Below are 19,663 nucleotides of genomic sequence, written 5' to 3' on the forward strand. Positions count from 1 at the left end.
GTCAAATAGAGAGACTATTTTGATTTTGCCAATAGTAGCCAAGTGTCCACTCTGTGAAGATACTTGGTCAGATTCTGGAGGGAGGGGATGCAAAGGTAAATCAAGATGAACTCCCTACCCTCAGGGAACTGACAGTCAAGTACTAGAAACAAGTACCTGGAGACCACAATTGAAGGCAGGCAAATGGTGAGTGCCATTTAGAGGAGGAAGGGAGCACTCCAAAGGAGGGAGACTCCACTCGAACCCCCAGCAGGAGAAGATGACCCTTTGAGAATGAAGACTGAGAAAAAGCCAATAGATTTGATGTCTATGAACAAACATGCCTGTTATTTAAGAAAGGCTCTGTTGGGAAAAGACTACTTTTATCTTAAAAATCAGAAATCTCTCTGAACACGTATCTTAACAGATGCTAAGCCATTAAATTCTTGTTTAGAAGATATTAGGTCCTTGTGAGTTTGTCAAGATTGAATTGTGTCTTTTGTGTTTTCTTTGTGTCTTTTTTGTGGGCTAAATGTTTGTGTTAAGATGTTCCTACCTCTTGGCATTGTGTCCATTTAGAGGCTTTATGACCAAAGAAAGGTTTCCGCAGGGAAGCAGGGGCCCTATAGAGATAAAATGCCTTGTGTTTCCCTGCAGGAGGTCTAGCTCTCTCAGCCGAGTTTAACAGCCATTCCTGCACCGAGAAGATCTTATCTCATGTCCTATTGGTTCAGGGTCACTTGCTGGCTCACATTATATTGAAATGTGGGCAGAAAGAGGGAGTAATTTGTTAATGTCATGTAGGATGAACTTGGTTAGAAAGGGAAGTGTACCCGTTTTATAATAACACAAGTGTTTCCTTGCTAATCCCTTGGCAGGTTCATTATCTGTGCAGCCCCGGGCAATGGTTAGCCTATCGTGAAAGTGAAATTTAACCCTCAGCATGAAATTAATCCTCAAAGACTTTTGTCTGCTTGGTCTAAAAATAATACATTCTAAGTGATTTTATAATCTGAGTCTTTATACATAGGTGCTAAATTGTTATCGAGATGTTATAGAGCGTGCTAGGAAGTTGATTTTTGTTTACTTGAGAAAAGTGGACAATTCTGTAAGAACAAAGATTTCCCAGTTCAGGGTTGCTGTTGTAAACCTGACATGGTGGGATGGCTACACTTTAAACACTTATAGAGATACCATTTGTTGATGATCATAACTTATGTTTGCTCTGCATTTTACCTAATATATACAGGAGTAAAGAATTTAAAAATATATAGATCACTTGACAAGGTGGCTCTTTCGTTCAGCTTATTGGCATTTGACATGGAGAAACTGGAAAACACTAGGAAAATGCCAAATGAGAGTGAATCGTTCCTTGTAGAGTCCAGAAACCTGTAACAAGGATTTAAGAGTAATAGGAAGTGAGGCTATGTCCCTTTTCCTGTTTCACAAGACAGAAGTTTATTCTTAGCCTTTTCTTGTATCTTTCTTTCCAAGGTGTGTGGACAGTTAGGGAGGGAGAAGGGAGGAGAAGATTAGGATTGAGAAGGGGTGGAAGGGAGCCAATATCTATTGAGAAATATACATACCAAGCATTTTACACATATTGTCTTATTTAATCCTCACTGCAAATGGCAAGGTAGGATCATTTTTCCAGATAAATGAATGGAAAGCTTTAAATTTCCCTGTTCAAGTTTGTACAGTGGTTAAGTGACATAAGTGAGGATTTGAATACAGGTCTGTCTGACTCAATAGCCTTTTCTATTTCCACTGTATCAAAGAACCTGATCCTAAGAAAGATAAAAGATTTGAAATATCCAAAACCTTGCTTGGTTGAAATTCAATCTTTTTCACCCCAAAATGCAAGAGATCTTTGCAGTTTACCTAGTTGCAGTTTAGAATATTAATGTTCCTCTGTGCTAATTTGTGTTTTCTTTTAATGCAACATGATGACTTATTTTACTCATGTTCTTTGGTTGCTCATAGTTCCATATACTGCATTGTTACAAAATTAGACCATACCTTCACTCATAGCACTTTCAAAAGTGGTTGTGAGATAAATGTACAGGTTGGGGAGTAAGTGTACACTAGAATTTACAGAATTCTTTATCCCTAGATATTTCAAGGAAATGGAGGGTCTCCTGAAATTAGGAACTATATCAGATTCACTATTTTAATCCAGCAAATGCACATTTCTTATTAGAAGTTTACTCTTGCTTCATTATCTACTTCATAATTTTAAATGATTTTTACATAGGGGCAGTGGATTTTTAAACAATGACAGCTGTACCTGTGTGTATCCTTACTTTGCCAAACCCCTTATCGAATTTGTGTTCCAGATTTGGATTCTCTCATGCCTGGCCTGTTTTAACATCCTTTTTCTTTTTACTATTTCTTCCTGATGGTTGACATTGCCTGTCACTCTCCTGTGGGCGGAAATTAAATTGGTCTGGCACAATTTTCCCTTCGCGGAGCCAAGTTCAGTGGAAGCCAATGCCCTTTCCTAAGTATATACAAATCAACTATTTGATCATTTACTCTCATTTCTGCTTACTGTTTAGGTACTTACTTCTTTTTGACTCTAAATGTACCTTTTTATAAACTTCTAGAACATTCCTCCTAAGCTTTCAAAAATCATAAGCTTAGTTCCTAGGAAAAGGTTATCAGCCCTTACCGATGTATACATACCTCCTTTAAAAACTCTCTGACAAGGTTCTTTTCTGTTCTGGTTTAACTTCCCATCCACCCATGAAAACTCTCTGCTCACTGCCCCAGAATGGTCCTTCCTGGCCTCCCAAGTTAGCTGCTTTGAATGAGTTTTCTCCATTTAACCCCATATTTTCTCCAATCTGTCCTTTAAGCATTTATTTATTTTCTGTATGTGTGTATAAAGTTTATTTTAATAGGACTGTATATTTACACTGAATCCCCTTCTCATTGACTCTGATTTTCAAACCTCCATGTATCTCATCTTTTTTAGTGTTCTTACGGCTGGTACAGTTTGCTATACACTTTATAGATGGACTGAAAAATTAACTTTGATGGACTTACATGGTTTTACATTTTAGTGAAATTAATATTTTATTCTAATTTTATGCAAAGTAGAATTATTCAAACTCTGGTAAATGAGTATTTATTTTACTAAAGTTTATAGATTCTGATAAAAACATTTTTTGTTGTTTAATCCCACAAAAAGGGATGTCATTCACTTTGTTTCATCACTGTAAAGTGCCACAAGATGTTCCTTTGAAGTGATGATTTTCGTTAAGGGTAGAAACAGTCATTTATAGTATTTTTAAAAATCTTCAAAAGGCATAAAGCTGAAATCAGGCAGGAAATTTTGTGGGGTTTTTTGCAGATAGATTCTTTTGAGTATCCAAGAATGCCTTCCTCTTGGCATTTGTTTATAAGTTTGTTTGTTTTTCTAAAATTACTTCGAAATTGTCAGCCTGCAAAAAAGTGTGAAAAGGTGTAATAATCACACTTCAGATCTGTTAAGTTAATACCAAATATTATAGAAAATTGTTTTAACTCTTGAAAATCCCTCTACAACTATAAAAGTGCAAATGAGATTGTCCCTGCTGTTTTAGCCAGGGCTGTGAGCCTCAAAGCAATAGGATATTTATAAGAAAATTCCAGACATAGCAGTGCTGCCATGATCCATATGACCCAAACTTTCCAGTTTTTGTCTCTTGTCCTGTCTAAGGAAAAACAAATAGGCGTAAAATTTAAATTGGAAGATCTCAAATCGTTGTTATGACTTATAATGAAGATATGTGTATTATTTTATGGAGTCAGATTGATTTGGAAGAAAAAAGCACTTTTAAATTTTCATTATATTCTGGTGATTTTCAAGTCACTATCTCTCCATAAATAGCTCCAACTTCTCTCCAGCAGTGTCCTGAGAAAATGGCTTTTTCTGTTTTCCAGTGAGGGATTTGGCTTTCTTTAAAACTATACTGACAATCCCTTAGGTTTGGAAGATTCTATTTAATTTTTATCAAACTAGCAACAACACAACATGGAAATGACTTGAGCATATCTATGTATTGATCTTTCTCAAATTTTATACTTGGAAAAGACTACACTGGAGTCTTCAGCTGGGACTCAAATAGCTTGAAGGAAAAGAACATTGTGTATTTAAGAGTCTTTTCAATGTTCCTAATTTGGTTTGGAATTAAATTCAGTAGGCTCCAATTTGGATCTCTCAGAAAACATTTTTGCCAGGCTTTTGGGCACTGCAGCTTCATTCTCAGGGTTGATACATCTCATGAAAGATTGTTCAGGGAACACCAAGGAGGCGTCTTCGTCTTTAATCAGTTCAGAACTGGCATAATAAAATTATCTTGTGGTGGAAACTCTATTTTAAACCTAGATAAACAACTGAAGTAATGGGGGATGATATACAACAAGGAACACTAAGCTTATAAGAGGAGAGTTGAATTTGAAATTCAGGATTTTTCCCTAATTTTGTATCTACTGTATGTACTAGAGAAGTCTCCCCCACAAACTCTGAAAATGCTACATATATTAGGGTGCAGGTGTATGCAAAATATAAACTAGAATTTTAGCCTTAAATCTTAGCTTTTCAGCTAGATCTTTCTAATAGAAATATAATGTGAGCCACACATATAATTTAATTTTTTTTATTGAGGTATAGTCAATTTATAATGTTGTGTTTCTGGTGTACAAAATACTGATTCAGTTGTATGTATATATGTGTGTGTGTATACACACACACACATGCACATACAAATATTCCTTTTTGTATTCTTTTTCATTATATACAAGATATTGAATATAGCTCCCTATGCATACAATTTAAAATTTACTATTACATTTTAAAAAGTAAAAAGTACATTCTTACTGCTGTATATCTTATGGGATCCAATGGTTAAAGTGTAGTCCTAAAAAGACGATGAAGTTATGTTTAATGGAAAAATATTTTATACTCCTTGAGCTCTTAAATTTAAATCTAAATTAATTAAAATAAAATCAACTCTTTCCCTCAGCTCCACTTGTCACATCTCAATTGCACAATACTGCACAACAGCCGCATGTGACTAGTGACTACCATATTGGACAGTGCAGTTTCAAGCCTTTGTGGATTTTACCCAAAGTTCTAGTGCTATTTTACTGGTCTTTTTGTATGTAGTTTAGAAGAAACACGATAAAACAAACTGCTTTCTATCAATCCACTAGAAATCGGTGTAAATAAAATGCTTTTGTGCTGGACTGATTTCCAAGCGCACTTATTTCCTATCATTTTAACTAGGCACTGCATCTATGTTCTAGGAGGCTTGTGGGGATGGAGGGTTGGAAATTGTGGCCACTTTATCAACCTATGACTTTTAAAACCAGATAACCATCTCCCACTTTGAACCCCATCATGAAATCCTAGTAAATCTAAGCTTTTGCTTACATTCCAAGTCGTGAAATTAATGATGTAGAATATGGAGGAGGGAGTGGCGTGGGTTTTTGTATGTGTGGTGAACGGCAGTGGTAAAATTCCTTAAGAATATATTAATTTGGGAAAAGAACTATCTTGCAATATTCACTTTTTTCACCTTATATAAGACATGTACCTTTAAGTAGAGTGAAAATATATATTTTCTTTCATTTTGTCTTCTCCCAGGGGATGAATGTGAGTGCCTTCTAGTTCCCCTTTTCCTGAAATAAGAAAAAGGATACAACTGTTATTACCAAAGTCTTGCTATTATCCTAGGGTAAAATACTTAGAGAAAAAAGAGCCCTTAAAATGGAATGTTTGGATTCTGTACCTGGATAATCACACAGTCTTCATAATGTTTCAGGTTACACATTTTACCGAAACTACTTGCCTCTCCCCTGCCATGTGTGAGGCACTGTTCACACTGAATGGAAGTGATATGTTTGATTTAATAATAATGATTTATCATCCAATTTGGTGCTTATGTGGCATCTTTTGCTGGGAAGTAACAGCAGTAAAAGACTGTGAATGCTACCCAAAAAAATGTGAAAGAGAAAACTGTGATTAGTTCTTTCCATGCAAATGCTGTATGACAAATCCATAGCATATCCAGGTTGGGACAAAGATGTTTTTTTGCTCTAAGAAATAACATGGCAATGGTGAGTTCTACTTTTTCCCTCCCTTTTTGTTTTTATGAACATTTCCATTTTTTAAATGTAAAGACTTGGATTCTAAATGGTGTACTAGGAATCTGCATTATTCCTAGTACAGGTGCACAGTCCTATGAAAAGCAATAAAGCGTTCTCTCCATGGTGAAGCAATCTACTAGCGAATAAAGAAATGCAACAACAGATGATGACAGTCATATAGCTGAAGAGGAGTGGAATGAAGCAGAAGAAATGAAGTATACTATTTGGAAGATGTGTTTTGGGGTGTTTGCGCGTTTCATCACTGCAAATTTCCGTCACTCAAAGGCTCTGCCAAAGGGGTGGGCTTCACTGCCATGTTTGCACAATAACTCCATCCCCTGGACATGGCTAAGTGAGATGAAGGAAGATAGCTGACTCCCTAGAGAATTTTAATTCTGATATGATTTTGCAGTGAGAGAACCACCAGGAAAAAGAAAACACTCTCAAGTTAGGATAAATTGAAGAGGGTTTATAAATGGATTCATTTGAAGAGTGTGGACAGGGTGTAAGGAAATTACAAAGATAACTTGGGATCCTGGGGCTACCATAAGCAGGAAGTAAAGCTGCCACTATGTCTAGGCTCAAAAGTGTGTGTGAAGGGAAAGGTTACCAAAACTTGAAAGATGAAAAGTCATGAAGAAAGGGCTCCTTGAGAGGGGCAGTGAACTTCTGTTGACAGAGACAAGCCTGAGAAAGCCTCACAGGAAGGAACTCGACAAATAAATATCCTCAGCTCATTTTCCTCCCTTCTTCTTGTCACCTGCCGGGGCTTCTCACTGACCAAATCCAACTGCAAGGCAGAGAACATAGTAGTCAATTCAGATCACCTCTCAGGGCAGCAAACAGTGTGGAGAAGAGTAGAGGGTGGATCTGGAGAAGCAGGTGAGAGGTATTTGGCTGAAGTAGTGGCAGAAAGGAGTAAAGGGCGGGCACTCGGTTTGTGTCGTATTACACCCAGGCTGGGGTTGCTCTAAGTCAGTGCTGTGGAGGAGCAGGAAGTATGAGTAACCAGCAGGAACCCATCTACAGAAAGCACATGGAGAGAGACAGAGACACAGTACAGTGTTGATTCTTGGATCAGTTAAGGCAAATCTAGCTGCAGTAACAAACCCCTAAATTTCAGTGGTTTACCCCAATAACGCATACTCATGCAATAGTCCAATGTGAGTGTTACCAGGTGGTAGGAGGTTTTCCTCGGTATGTAATTTGGTGATCCAGACACCTTCCATCTAGTGGCTTTGCACCCACTAGAATTTTGGAGACCTCTGCTTCCTTCTTACAGGTGGTACAGCTGTGATGTAAGATGCAGCTAGTCTTGATGTAAACATATCTTGCAAAGTACATCTTGCAGGAGAAATGAGAGAGAATGGAGGACCTCCTCTCACTTCTTTAAAACCTCAGTCTGGAAGTAACAGACATTACTTAGATTCCACTGAGAAGAACTAGTCACATGACCTACACCTGGATGTACAGGGGCTAGGGATGTTCTTACTATCTGACTGTGTAGGTATCTCCCAGCATCAACTTTATGTAACAAATCACTTCCACAACAGCCCCTGATGGATTCGCGTGTCCCATGTCTCAGTTCCCAGTAGAGCTCTTTACACCTTGTCACACGTGGTCTCTGTAACAGCCACTTCCCCCTGATATGAGTTACCTGGAGACATGTCTTTTCTAGCAATCAAAGCCCTTGGTGAAATCATACTCATTTAAGATAGGTACTGCAGTATAACAACAACAAAAAAGACATCTGTTTATGCCTTCAAATGTTTAAATTTGGGATTTTAAAGAAAATTTTACTTATCTTATTTGTGTCTGTAAGTGCAATATCTTCACTGTGCATTTGTTTACCTGTGATAAATTTTTCTTAAGTCATGAAAACTTTCAGAAATCGTATAGCTTTTTAATTCTCATGATAGCTGAAACTCAACCTGACACCAGTAATATAGATATATATATTTTCAAACCAATCTTCATTGCAGAAAGTTCTCTTGGCATCATATATTTAAGGTTATGAATATACTGACTTCACCATTGAAAATACTCATTTCTCCTCTTCCTTTATTCTAAAAGTTGTCTACATTCAAAGGAATGAAAAAAATAGGGAATACCTTCCAACTACTTTATAAATTATATCAAGATTCCTTTTAATAGGCATTTCAAAGTATGGAATTGCAGCTGTCCTGTGATTTCTGCCAGAATTTGACCTAACACACATGAGAAGAGTGGGCTTAGCAGTTCCAAAAGTTTTGTACTGGGAAGTCAAATTTTTTTTACAGTGGTTCTGTTTCTTTCCTCCCTTCCTCCCTTCCTTCCTCCCTTCCTTCCTCCCTTCCTCCCTTCCTTCCTCCCTTCCTTCCTTCCTTCCTCCCTTCCTTCCTTCCTTCCTTCCTTCCTTCCTTCCTTCCTTCCTTCTTTCCTTCATTCCTTTTTCTTCTCCCCTAAAAGGGCTAATGCAGCACCACCAGAGCCAACCTAAAACCACAGTGATTTGATCAGAATTCTGAACTATACATACATTTTTCAAAAGAAATTTTCATATTTTCTCAAATTTTCAAACTCAACATGCATCTATGAGAATCTAAATAACAGACACTTACCACATAGTCCATAATGCAGAAGTGGAAAACAAACACAGAAGAACATGGAAAGGTATTTTATTTCAAGAAAATAAACAAACTAAATCCACAAAACAAATTGGGGAATAGAAGGAAGAAGGAATCGTTATGGCTTCTTCATGGGGTCAGCTGTGCTTTGTGTCATCGTCATCTTCATCATAAGTTATAAATTAGTTCTTCTTTGGCTTCTAGGAGCGACAGGTTTCTTTATTAAGCCCTCAAAGCAGAGGAAGCCCAAAGAGGTAGGCACACGGCAGCAGGGCCATCCTCTCAGCAGGAGGAGGGGCTGTACCTGCCTGAGCTGCTCCACCTCACCGTGACCATGGTTCCGGGAAGAGAATACCAGCGGAGACTGGAGGTGGTCTGCCCCTTCCTCCTCTCAGCACGGCCCATCCTCAGGGAAAGTTTTCAAACTCAGCCAGAGACCACTTTTCCCAGAACCTCAGCTCTGGTACAGCACTGAGAAACAAAACACATGTAAAAATGGTCTCTGGACAGCCAAACTGTATGTTGTGCAGGGAAGGCTCTGATGTTCCTGGACCTGACTCAGTATGGTCCCTCTGGCCCTCACTAAGAGTTATGACCAAGCTAGGTTATCTGGTCCTTAGTTTACTGCTGGGTTTAAGTGATGAATTAAAAGTCATGGGAGGAATGCAGGAGAGAAAGATGGGAGGAGGAGAGAGAGGCTGGGAGAGTGCTTAGGGGCAGACATACTGATGTGCAAGAAATAGTTCATTGCCTAGCCATAAGGATCAAACAAAACCATGTAGGGAAAGCCAAGAATCAGAAAAGCACCATGAGGTTGGTAGTGTAGGGACTGGCCTGCCCAAGCCTTGCGAGACCTGATGAGATCGCCGTGTAATAGTACAGGAGGGTAGTTCCTACCCAGAGGGTGGCCACCAACTCCAGGCACTACAAAAATGCTATGTGGAGTTCCCTGTGTACTACCCGAGGAAGCAAGCAAGAATGCAACAAATCTGAGCTTGCCTGTTACTAATGTTTTAATGCTACATGTTTGTCTCCTGTTAGAATGCCAACTTCTGTAAGAGGGTCAATGTCTTAAGTTAAGCAGAGTCTAACACCCAAGTGCTCCGTGAAGAGTAGGCACTCAATAAATACTAGTTGGCTTGAATTTTCTGTAAATTTCACTGTTTCGGAACACACTTGCTCTTTTGTACTCAATGATAAGGTATTACTTGTGAAGGGAGGGGCTAAAACCCCAAATGTTTTAAGTCTAATCTTCACACTTAAATTTCATGATGATTAATGAATCAGAGTGAGTGGAGACAATCAGAACTCACCCTAGCAGAAGTTTGAAGGGAGGGGTTTAACTCTTACGTATTCACTGCAGTTTCCTCGCTTGGGCATCATTACATACATATGTCTTATGTTTAGTCTTTAAGATTTTAGGGATCCTAGATTAACCAAGATATCCAATTACCTGGATCTTAATTTGCAGAACAGAGCTATTTTTTAGAAAATGATTTGTTTTAAAATGCAAAATTACATTTATGTAAAAGCTGGTGGTTGGTATTAGATCCATGACTTGAACTGTCTCGAAGTGCTCTGTTACCTTCCAAAGTACCCATCTGTAATCCAGCCAAAAATGAGTTGTCTTTTATTAAACATTTGATTAATTAGTAAAGTGCAGATTCCTGTACAAGTTCTGTGGATAAGTTAGGCTTGCTCCTGGGTGGGAATAATTCATGCAAGTCTTCTGTTGCCAATGTTCTAAAGTGATTTTTAATTATTTTTAGCATGCTATTTGATGATAGTAATGAAACCACACCCTTCCACTGGGACTCTTTTGAGTGTGGGTTCATGACATAATGGAACTGTCATTATTAAAAGCACTTAGCTGAGAGAGAGAAAGAGAGAAAGTACAATAGGAGAATTTACAGAGTTAGTAGATAGTGGCCTTGACAGTATTCCCAAGGTGCACAATAGGCACTTAAACACTTGGAAATAAACCCCACAGAATAAATGCTAGATAAATATAGAGAGGTTTTTTTTTTTTTTTTTTTTTTTGGTCTGGAATGTATCACTCCAATTGTCTACAAGGAGAGGGCTGAAGGGAGTCACATGATGTCTTTTGCTCTTCAGATAGGACTGCATCTAAGTTCTTCCGCAAAGATGTCCATGCCACCTTCCTCTTGAAGAAATGTCTCTCCAGCCATAGTATTATACTCCTGACAGGGAGGGATCAAATTAAATGAGCGCTGTTGGTGTTCATTTCGGTGATGTGTGAGTAAAATTATTTCCTTTTTAACAAGTGAAAAAGCTTAGAATCAGAAAAGATTTTACTGGTCATTCACTGAACATATTTACAGTACAACTGAGAGACTTCAGGAAACCTACCCCCTCTAGTCTGATTCCTTTTTAGTTCCAAGCTGATATTTTTTTCTTTTTTGCTTTTTCAAGTGATTTTAACCCTGCAAATATAGGGAACTGTGAAACTAAGGGGCACCCTGAGATGAGATCACATATATAAAAATGCTCTCAAAGTTAAAAGTGATTTAAAGTAAACAGTATTATTACCATTTTGGGGGGTCATTTTCAGATCCTGTCTACCAGGATCTGAAATGCTTTTGAAAACTGTGTCCTCATTTAGAACTGAAAACCCCTCCAAATCTTGGTAACAAATGAGGCCAATCTTGGTATAAAAATATAAACTTCCCTTGAAATTTTCCTCAACTCTGATAAGCATAAGCATGTTTTCTTCCTTAATAGCCAAGTTTATTATCTCCATTCTTCAAATTTCTTTCTAGCATAAGCATTTATGCTTATGAATACAAAGAAACCACCCACTCTCTTAATCTTTCTTTCTTTGACATTATGGAAAAGCATCCTTCCTTATCAGTACTAAATAAACCATAAAATAGGCACATTTGGTCAGTTAAAATAAGATGGATTATATATATTAGGTCTCCAGAGACTCCAGCTTCTCTGACATCCCCCTCACTGGGACCTCGGCTTAGGGTCTCTAGAGCATAATTAGTTTCTGTCAAGTGGATCAGTTCCCAGGGCCAGCAAGAAGATTCTGGTAGATTTGACTGCTTTTGAATTTCAAGTCCTGGAAATCTTTTTATGGAGGCTAGAAACCAAGAACTTCAGTCTCATCCAGAGCAAAGAGCTGAGGCTCAACAGGTAAGAATGATGTCGTGTGATTCTGTCATGAGATAGTAGGTGCTATTGGTGAACATTAGGGAAAGTTGTGAACCCAAGGAGGTGGGTGGCGAGAATCAGAGAGAGAAAGAACATAGCTGACTATTTTTTAAGAGGGGTCAAATTTTTTTAAATTGTAATTATTTTGGGAATATGGGAAAACTATGATACTTGTCATGACCATGGTTATTTTAATCTTTGAGTGTTGAAGCTGATGTAGCCCTCTCTATTTTCATCATCTTGGTAATGGGTTTTATTTCCAATCTGTGAGCCATCCTTCCCTCATTTCCCAAGTACGAGTTGGTTTCATGCTAATTACCTACTGAAAATGGCCAGCCTAGGTTAGTGCACTTGGGAAAATGTGAGTAGGTACATCTGAGTGTGAGGTCATTTGTTGGCATTAAATATGAATTTTAATTAAGTATATGTATACATATACACATACATCTTTTCAAAGAGTGGCAGCACTATAATCTGATATTAAGCATAGTTTTATAATGTGACCAGTATTTTACAAAGCAAAATGACTGAAAGACATGCTAGCAAAGCTTTTGTTTAATTGAGACCAGTTAACGCTTGGAGCATTTTAATCATACAGCTCTGTCAATTAGCCTATTTTATTGCTTGTGATTTAACATTATTAGATTTAAGGTTGTAATCTCTAATGATCATTTGTCTCTGACTTGTTAACTAGCATATTGCCATTAAAGTAAATTGTAGAATTATATTGTCAGTGTACTTGGTTATTATCCCTTAAGTAATGTAAACAACTGGAAGAACTTGTGCCAGGTGGTAGAATAAACTCTCTTATCATGATTCGTTTTACAACGTCAAATTTTACCCCGATTCTAAATACTAGAAATACCATATGTCTTCTAATTGTGTAAGATGTACAAAACTAGACCTATTTTTATCACCCTAATCAGAGACATGTAGGTAAATGTTTATTGTAACAAAACTTGTGGTTGGCACAATGATGAACCATTTATAGGATATTTAATTGTACTATGAAAGTGTGAAGTGTAAAATGTACAGTCACAGACTGTCAGGTTTTAAATCTCCTTGGCTGGTGAAGGGAGACCTCAGTTAGATGTGTCTAGGATCACAGGAAATTGCCGAAAGTATAATCAGGCTATCTGGGTTGATCTAATATTTCACAGAGATAATACTTTTGAGGCTCTGTTCAAAACCATGCTCAAAATTACATGGCACAGAAGATTTCCCTTGCTTTTGTGGCCTTGCCAAGATGTTGTTACCTTATCTGTAGTTATTATCTGGGTTAACTGAGTGCTGCAGGTTACATATTTCTTCACAGTATAAACTGTTTTATAATAACATAGAGAAATTTACTGGTCTTCTTTACAATATCATAAAGCCTCCGCCAAAGCATAGCTCAGCCAACCTACACCTAGTAAAGGCATTCAGACTTTAAACAGGCAAAGGGCATCTTAATTTTTACCAGGTATAGATTTCTATTTCTTTTTATAAAGAAACTCTCTCCTAGGGAAATGACTTAGCAATAATCAGGAGACGTTTCTTTCTTTTCCCTGAATTTTAAGAATAATTTGATAAGCAGCCAAATGTGTATGAGTACAGCCTTTGAACTTCAGTCAGTGATCAGTGCTGAGGCAGAGCCAAACTCATGACCCTGTGGGTTTGTTAGCATTATTCGAGGGTGTTAATTGATGCCAGGCCTAGACTGTGAACCCAGCAAGCAAAGGCAATTCTTAAATTGCAGATGAACTAAGTTCCTAGAGTCTCTATTTATTAAGTGTGTTCTGCCTTATTTTATGATTAATTACTAACATCTCCCTGCCCCCCCACCTGTTTGTTTCATTTGTGAAAGCAAGATCTGTGGTTTCTCCATCATTGGGTCTCTTAACCTTGTGCCTTGTGCAGATGGGGATCTCAGGAAATGTTGAGACAGAAATCTGTGTCTAGAACTATAAACCACACCCTTCCAACATGATTAAAGGGCTCTGGTGCTCATCATTGCTAACACAATGTTATGTGGATTATTGTTATATTTAATCTGGAATAAAACAAAATACCCGTAACCAACGTTTTTAAAAAATTACCACTCACAATTACCAGGTACTTAAAATCAGAACAAGAAAGCTATTGGCCATAGAGAAATGTTAAGAGAAAACCTTTCTCCCCAGCACTTGCTAAAAAAGTGGACAAACTCGTCTCCCAAATGAGCAGCCTCATCTCCCCACCGTTCGACGTGGTATTTCTGCAGGGATGATAAAAGCAAAGGTCCCTTTCCCCTTCTGTTCAGTGGTTAGCCTTTCACGGGAAGCGGGCATTTCTCTTGGTACAACCTCCGTGTAAAGTGATTTTTCAGAGTACAGAAACAAATATACATAGTGGGAATTTTTCTAAAGATGTGCTTTCCAGGGCCTTTTCCCAAAGTGTTTAAAGTAGGTGCGTACACCTAAATTTCAAAACCTCAGACATGTCTTTGCATGTTCAGTGACTTTGGCCATGCTCAACCAACCAGTAAGCAAGCAAACAATCTCTGTAGGAGCAACATCTTATTTCAATAAGATGGGCTAATTACAGTGAATTAAAATCTTTATTTAATCTTCCAACAGTTATCCTTTTAATGTGTTCTGTAATTGCAAACCTTTAGTCTGTTAATCTCTGATTCATTAGTGGGTTTCTTAAGTGTTTATTAAGGAGCACATGTAACATTCTGGTAATTACTAATAATCTTTGTTCATAGCACATTTACAAAAGATCTCTGCAGGGAGTTTCATTAAGCTCACCACCACTTATTATCAGTGTACAGTTTTTATTAGCAGTCTCCTGCCCTTATAAAATATGGAATTCAGGACTTAACAAAATGAAATCTCTCTTATCTCTTATGGCTAACAAACTCAAATATTAAGTCAGTGTGTCACTGTCCCTTCAAAATCAAGTGTCTTCTAATGTCTGCGATCCCATTTTACTGCTGAGGAGAAAGGCAAAGAGGGGTTAAATTACGTTCTCACCAATTTACATTATTTGTTGGTGGCAACACTGGAACTGGAACTGGTGGCTCCTAGTTGGTATCACAGCCTCCCAAGTGCCTCACCTCCTTTGATACAAAGGTGTAATTTTTATGTGGCCCAATGCATTATGGTGGCATAAAATTCCGCTCAGCAAATAAAGAACCACTTAGGGCTGTCTCTGGTGGTAAAGGTACCCCTGCATTTCCACCCAAAACAAAGCCAAGCCTTCCTGCCTCCTCCCTGGTAGCTGAAATCTGTTAACAGGGGACAAGTTCTGGAAAACAGCATATCAAATTGTAAGTCACAGAAAGGGTAAATGATTGGTGTGAGTACGTTTCTGAGAGCAGGGTTGAATAAGGGAAGGCAGGAGAGAACACACGAATACTCCTGAACTGGAAAGTGATCTGGAGATAATACTAGAAATAAACTCCACCTATCTCACTGGTTTGGTTAGGATTGCTGGCAGTGCTAAAGGGATGGCTTGGGTTGGCTTTTGCCCCCACTCCCAGATCTCCCTCAGTTCCCAACCCTAAAGCACCGCAAGTAATCATATAATCTAACTAAAAAGCAGGGTGTGTGCTATACAAATATAGCTTCAGCACAAATCTCAACACCTACCCTAATCTGACTCTCTGCAACTCAATTGCTGCCCTTCATATTATATATAAATTGCATATACATATACATATACATATACATATACATATACATGTATACTTGGGTGTGTCCTGAAGCCTCCACTTTCCAGTATAGATTTCGTTAGCCAATGGTATTTTTAAAGAAGATGATAGATGTAAAATTACTTTGGAAATAAATGCATTGCATAAATTTGAGATTTAGGAATTTTCAAACAACCTCATTCTACAGCTTTTAAGGCAACCAAGTCATTGTATTTCTTAAGACGTATCTTTCTTGTGGTATCTTAGAAAGTGCTCAGACAAGCTGAATGCCTAAAGTGGCATTTCTAACTGTGCTAAGAGTCAACAACAGACTTTGACATCACTGACTAAGCACAGAATTAAGTCAGTGGAAAATGCTGCCGTAATGGTTCTTGACTAGTTTAAGGAAAAATATTTTAGTGACTGAGAACATTCTTTGACTTTTAAAAAATATGCTTGTACACTTGCTTTTGAAAGTTGAGCAGCTCTTCCTTATGCTGGTAGGAATCGCAGTAACTCACTTCGTATTTATGGTGTGGCGGATGGTAGGGCTGTTCCCTTCCAGTTGTGGGAGTGTGTGGTACTGGGCTCCCTGGCCTGCGGCAGCTGGGATTGCTGACTCCTGGACCCCGGAGCAAGCGTAGGGTTTGAGCCACACTCCTTTCCCTTGTGTTTCATTCTGACCTGCTATTAGGCACTGAATATTTCTTAAGTATTGCTCCATTGTCCAATTTGCCAGTTTGGCAGCGACTTTTCATTCTAATAAAAGAAGTTACTCAGATGGAGATTCCAGATGTGCCTAAGCTACTTTTATTAGGACAATGGGAAAGTCCAACCTTTTCTTCTAAATACAATCAAGAGTAGTGTGGCTTTGCCTTTGCAATTTTATAAAGAGTTGTATTACGTAACTGGAAAATTGTCTCCCCGAGTATAGAGAGAATTTGTTAGCACAGAATGCAACTTGGAAAATGCTGATGTAAATCCTCAATCCAAGAAAGAAACCTTTTAAGTTACTGAAATGTAATGGAAAGGAAGAAGGAAATTGCTGTTTTACATGATTGACCAAAATGCACTATAATTATATCAACTTGAAACAGATTCCTTAGAAGAACTGATAACTCTGTGATCAGAATAAGTCATGTGTAGTGGAACTAAATACAGCATATACTTTCTCTGCAGAGTGTAGACACTCCCTATATGAGATGTGCAATCGAAGAGACAGCTGTACTTGCCTTAGCCTCTTTAATGGGACCTCCAGCTGCTTTAGGATAGTAAGGAATGGTGGGAGGCTTTACAGAGGAATTAATATTTACCATGCCTGTCCATCGTCTTGCATTGCTCTACGACACAGTTTATGGACTCTCCTCATGTAATGCTGTTTTGATGTTGCCGCTCCTGTTTGTAATTAACACAGCATCACTCATCATACAATCAGCTTCTAAATGGAACACTCCTCAGAGATTCCACTGTCTTTGTTGCCTGTTCTAAAATGGGAGTGTAAAGTTTAATCACAGATATTTAGCCCAAAGATATCCTTCCCATTTTCCCTCTTCTCTCTAATGTGTCTACATAGTACTGTTTTCTGTCAGCCATAGTCCACCCATATAAGAAGATTTTATTACTTTTATTGTAGTAAAAGTAATAAAAGTGTTTATTCAGTCCCAATAAAACTCATTGGTTGACGTGTGATACTCTGAAATACTATTCCTAAACATTATTTCTTACATATGGTAATCATCTACTTGAACATATCCTTTACCTAACTATAAGCTTCTAAAGGGCAGGATTATGTCTATTTCTTTGTAATGCCCCAAACAGTGGATACCTAATACACAGTAAGTAGTCGGGAACTCATGAACTGAGAATAGTGGATTGGAAATATTATCTGTTGGATTCTGGAAAAAAGAAACAAATTACAACTAATGAGTGACATGCCTAGACTTCCAATAGCAAGTTAAATAACTAGTTATTTATGAAATAATTGTACTCTGTATTCATTTTTGCATAAGCTGACCAAAGACCTACCTTGGTATTACTTAAGCCTGCAGACCTCAGAGACAAAGCTGATGTCTCTAACCCCAGCAGTGAAAGAGGAGCTAAGGTTGATTTTCTTGCCTTTGGGATGCACTTGACTGGGTCCCTCTGCTGACTATTTCACAGTTCCTTGTAGGACAATGTCACATGACTGTGAGACAGCCATAGAGTTAGAAGTAAATCGGCTGAAGAGCAGGAAAAGGTCGAATGCTGTATACTGGTTGTTGACTTTATCCCCTAAATGCGTTCTTGCCCGCTCAGGTCTCCACCCACCTGAGCAACTAAATGTCACCAGCAGGAGGCTATAATGTCCATCCTGAAGGAAACAGGAGGTTGCTGTAGTGGTAGATCTTTTCCTTCACTTCTCTTGAAAGGACATCTTTCCGTCTCATTTCCCTACCTGAATGCTTCCTCCTGTCTTCCTCTGTTTGCTTCTCTGAATCCTGCAGGAACAGCTCAAATCCCTTCTCCTTCCTGAGATCCTTCCTGATGCTCTGCAGAAAGCGTAATTGCTCCCTCTGATGAACACCTGGGCGACTTGTGCTGATACTACTTGATGTTTTGGATATTTTCCCTTATATTGTCATTTTTTTCTCATATATTTATTGTGCTTTTGAGAGTGGAGCTAATGCCCTGGGTTTTTGTAAAACCTGTAGTGTCTTATTTCATGTGACAGATTTTTCTTAAGTACTTGGTAATTTGGGAGAAAAGCATCTAGAAAGGAATTTGACAGAGGTAAATGAACTTAATGAAAATTATTACAGAGATTATGAGAAAAATCTATGCACATGTAATTCTTTTATAATATATAAAACTATTTTAAGTAATTTTCTTAAAAGAACATTAGAGAAGAATCTTGGACTTCCCAACTAGACATAAGAAACTTTTCATACTCAGTAGTGAATATAGGTTACACATATTCAAATACAGAGATAGAGATTCTTTTTTGAATTAGAACGAAAGTCATATTTTGGAAATTGCTCTTTATGTTCCAAAATTATTTGTTGTGTAAACCTACATACGGTTCTCCCATTGTACTCTTTTGTGTTTAGCATTAGTTAATTCATTTGTATCCCAAGTCCCATCTCATTATTAACTCATTTACATGCAGTAGTGCGGAAATACCAAACATGGTCCATCTACCTGACCATCAAATCACCTTCTTGATTCTAGACCGAAGTGTTTACTGAGTCTTCTAGGCCAGTGGTTATGCACACAGTGAACGCACCTCTGGATAAAGAATAGTTTCAATGAGCTAGCTGTACTGGTCCATGATCTTCTGATAAGCTCCATGCAACTTAAATTTTAGAGATATAGTTCTTCTAGACACCTTCTAAAAATGATCAGGCCAATAGAGGTGTAAGTTTGACAAGCAAAAACATTATGAAGTTGAATATTTATGACATTTTAAACTGGCAAGAGTAGATCTGGGGCAGTGGAATATTATTTGCTGAGTTGAAGAGGATCAAGAGGGGACCATGTTGAATGCACCATTTAAAAAATCATTTATTTATTTAAAGAGAAAAAGGGTCACCCAACAAACTCACCCCTTTTATTACATTTCTGTTGCATCCATTCATATTCTGGCATCATTATCTTCACCCAGGCTATCATAATTGCCTTCGTGATTGTTCTGCCCTCTTTACTCCTGTTCTAATCCACCTAATCAGGCAATAAAATTTTTTTAAGAATTTTTTAATGCCAGATACTCTACTAGAAGACTCAGCTTACTCATCTCAGGACATCTACTCTCCTGTACAATCACATTCAGCAACTCTCCATGTTACAAAGTCAAATGTAATTTCGCCTCGCTTTCCAGTCTCATCATATAATTGTTCTGTTCATATGCTCAACTGCTTCAATCAAAGAAAAATATTCACTCTTTTCTATGATATATGTGTCACTTTTCAGCGTAATTCTCCGGGACCTAGAACTATAAAATAAATCCTTCTTTGAGGTAGAAGTTATGTTCATATCATAACTCCAACAACCTGAGAAAAGCATCTTAAAGTAGACAATATCAGGGGTGTTTTTGAGAATTTCTTTTAAAAAATGGTTGGTAAAACTGTGGAGGGAA

General features: G+C 37.9%; 1 protein-coding gene across 8 annotated transcripts in view; it reads left to right on the forward strand.

The window, feature by feature from the left end:
- SLC25A21 (solute carrier family 25 member 21) overlaps nt 1–19,663 on the forward strand; it is a 421,620-nt gene that overhangs the window by 277,197 nt on the left and 124,760 nt on the right. The window lies entirely within an intron of this gene.

Source organism: Camelus bactrianus, chromosome 6 (genome assembly GCF_048773025.1).
Source record: "Camelus bactrianus isolate YW-2024 breed Bactrian camel chromosome 6, ASM4877302v1, whole genome shotgun sequence".
Taxonomy (NCBI): domain Eukaryota; kingdom Metazoa; phylum Chordata; class Mammalia; order Artiodactyla; family Camelidae; genus Camelus; species Camelus bactrianus.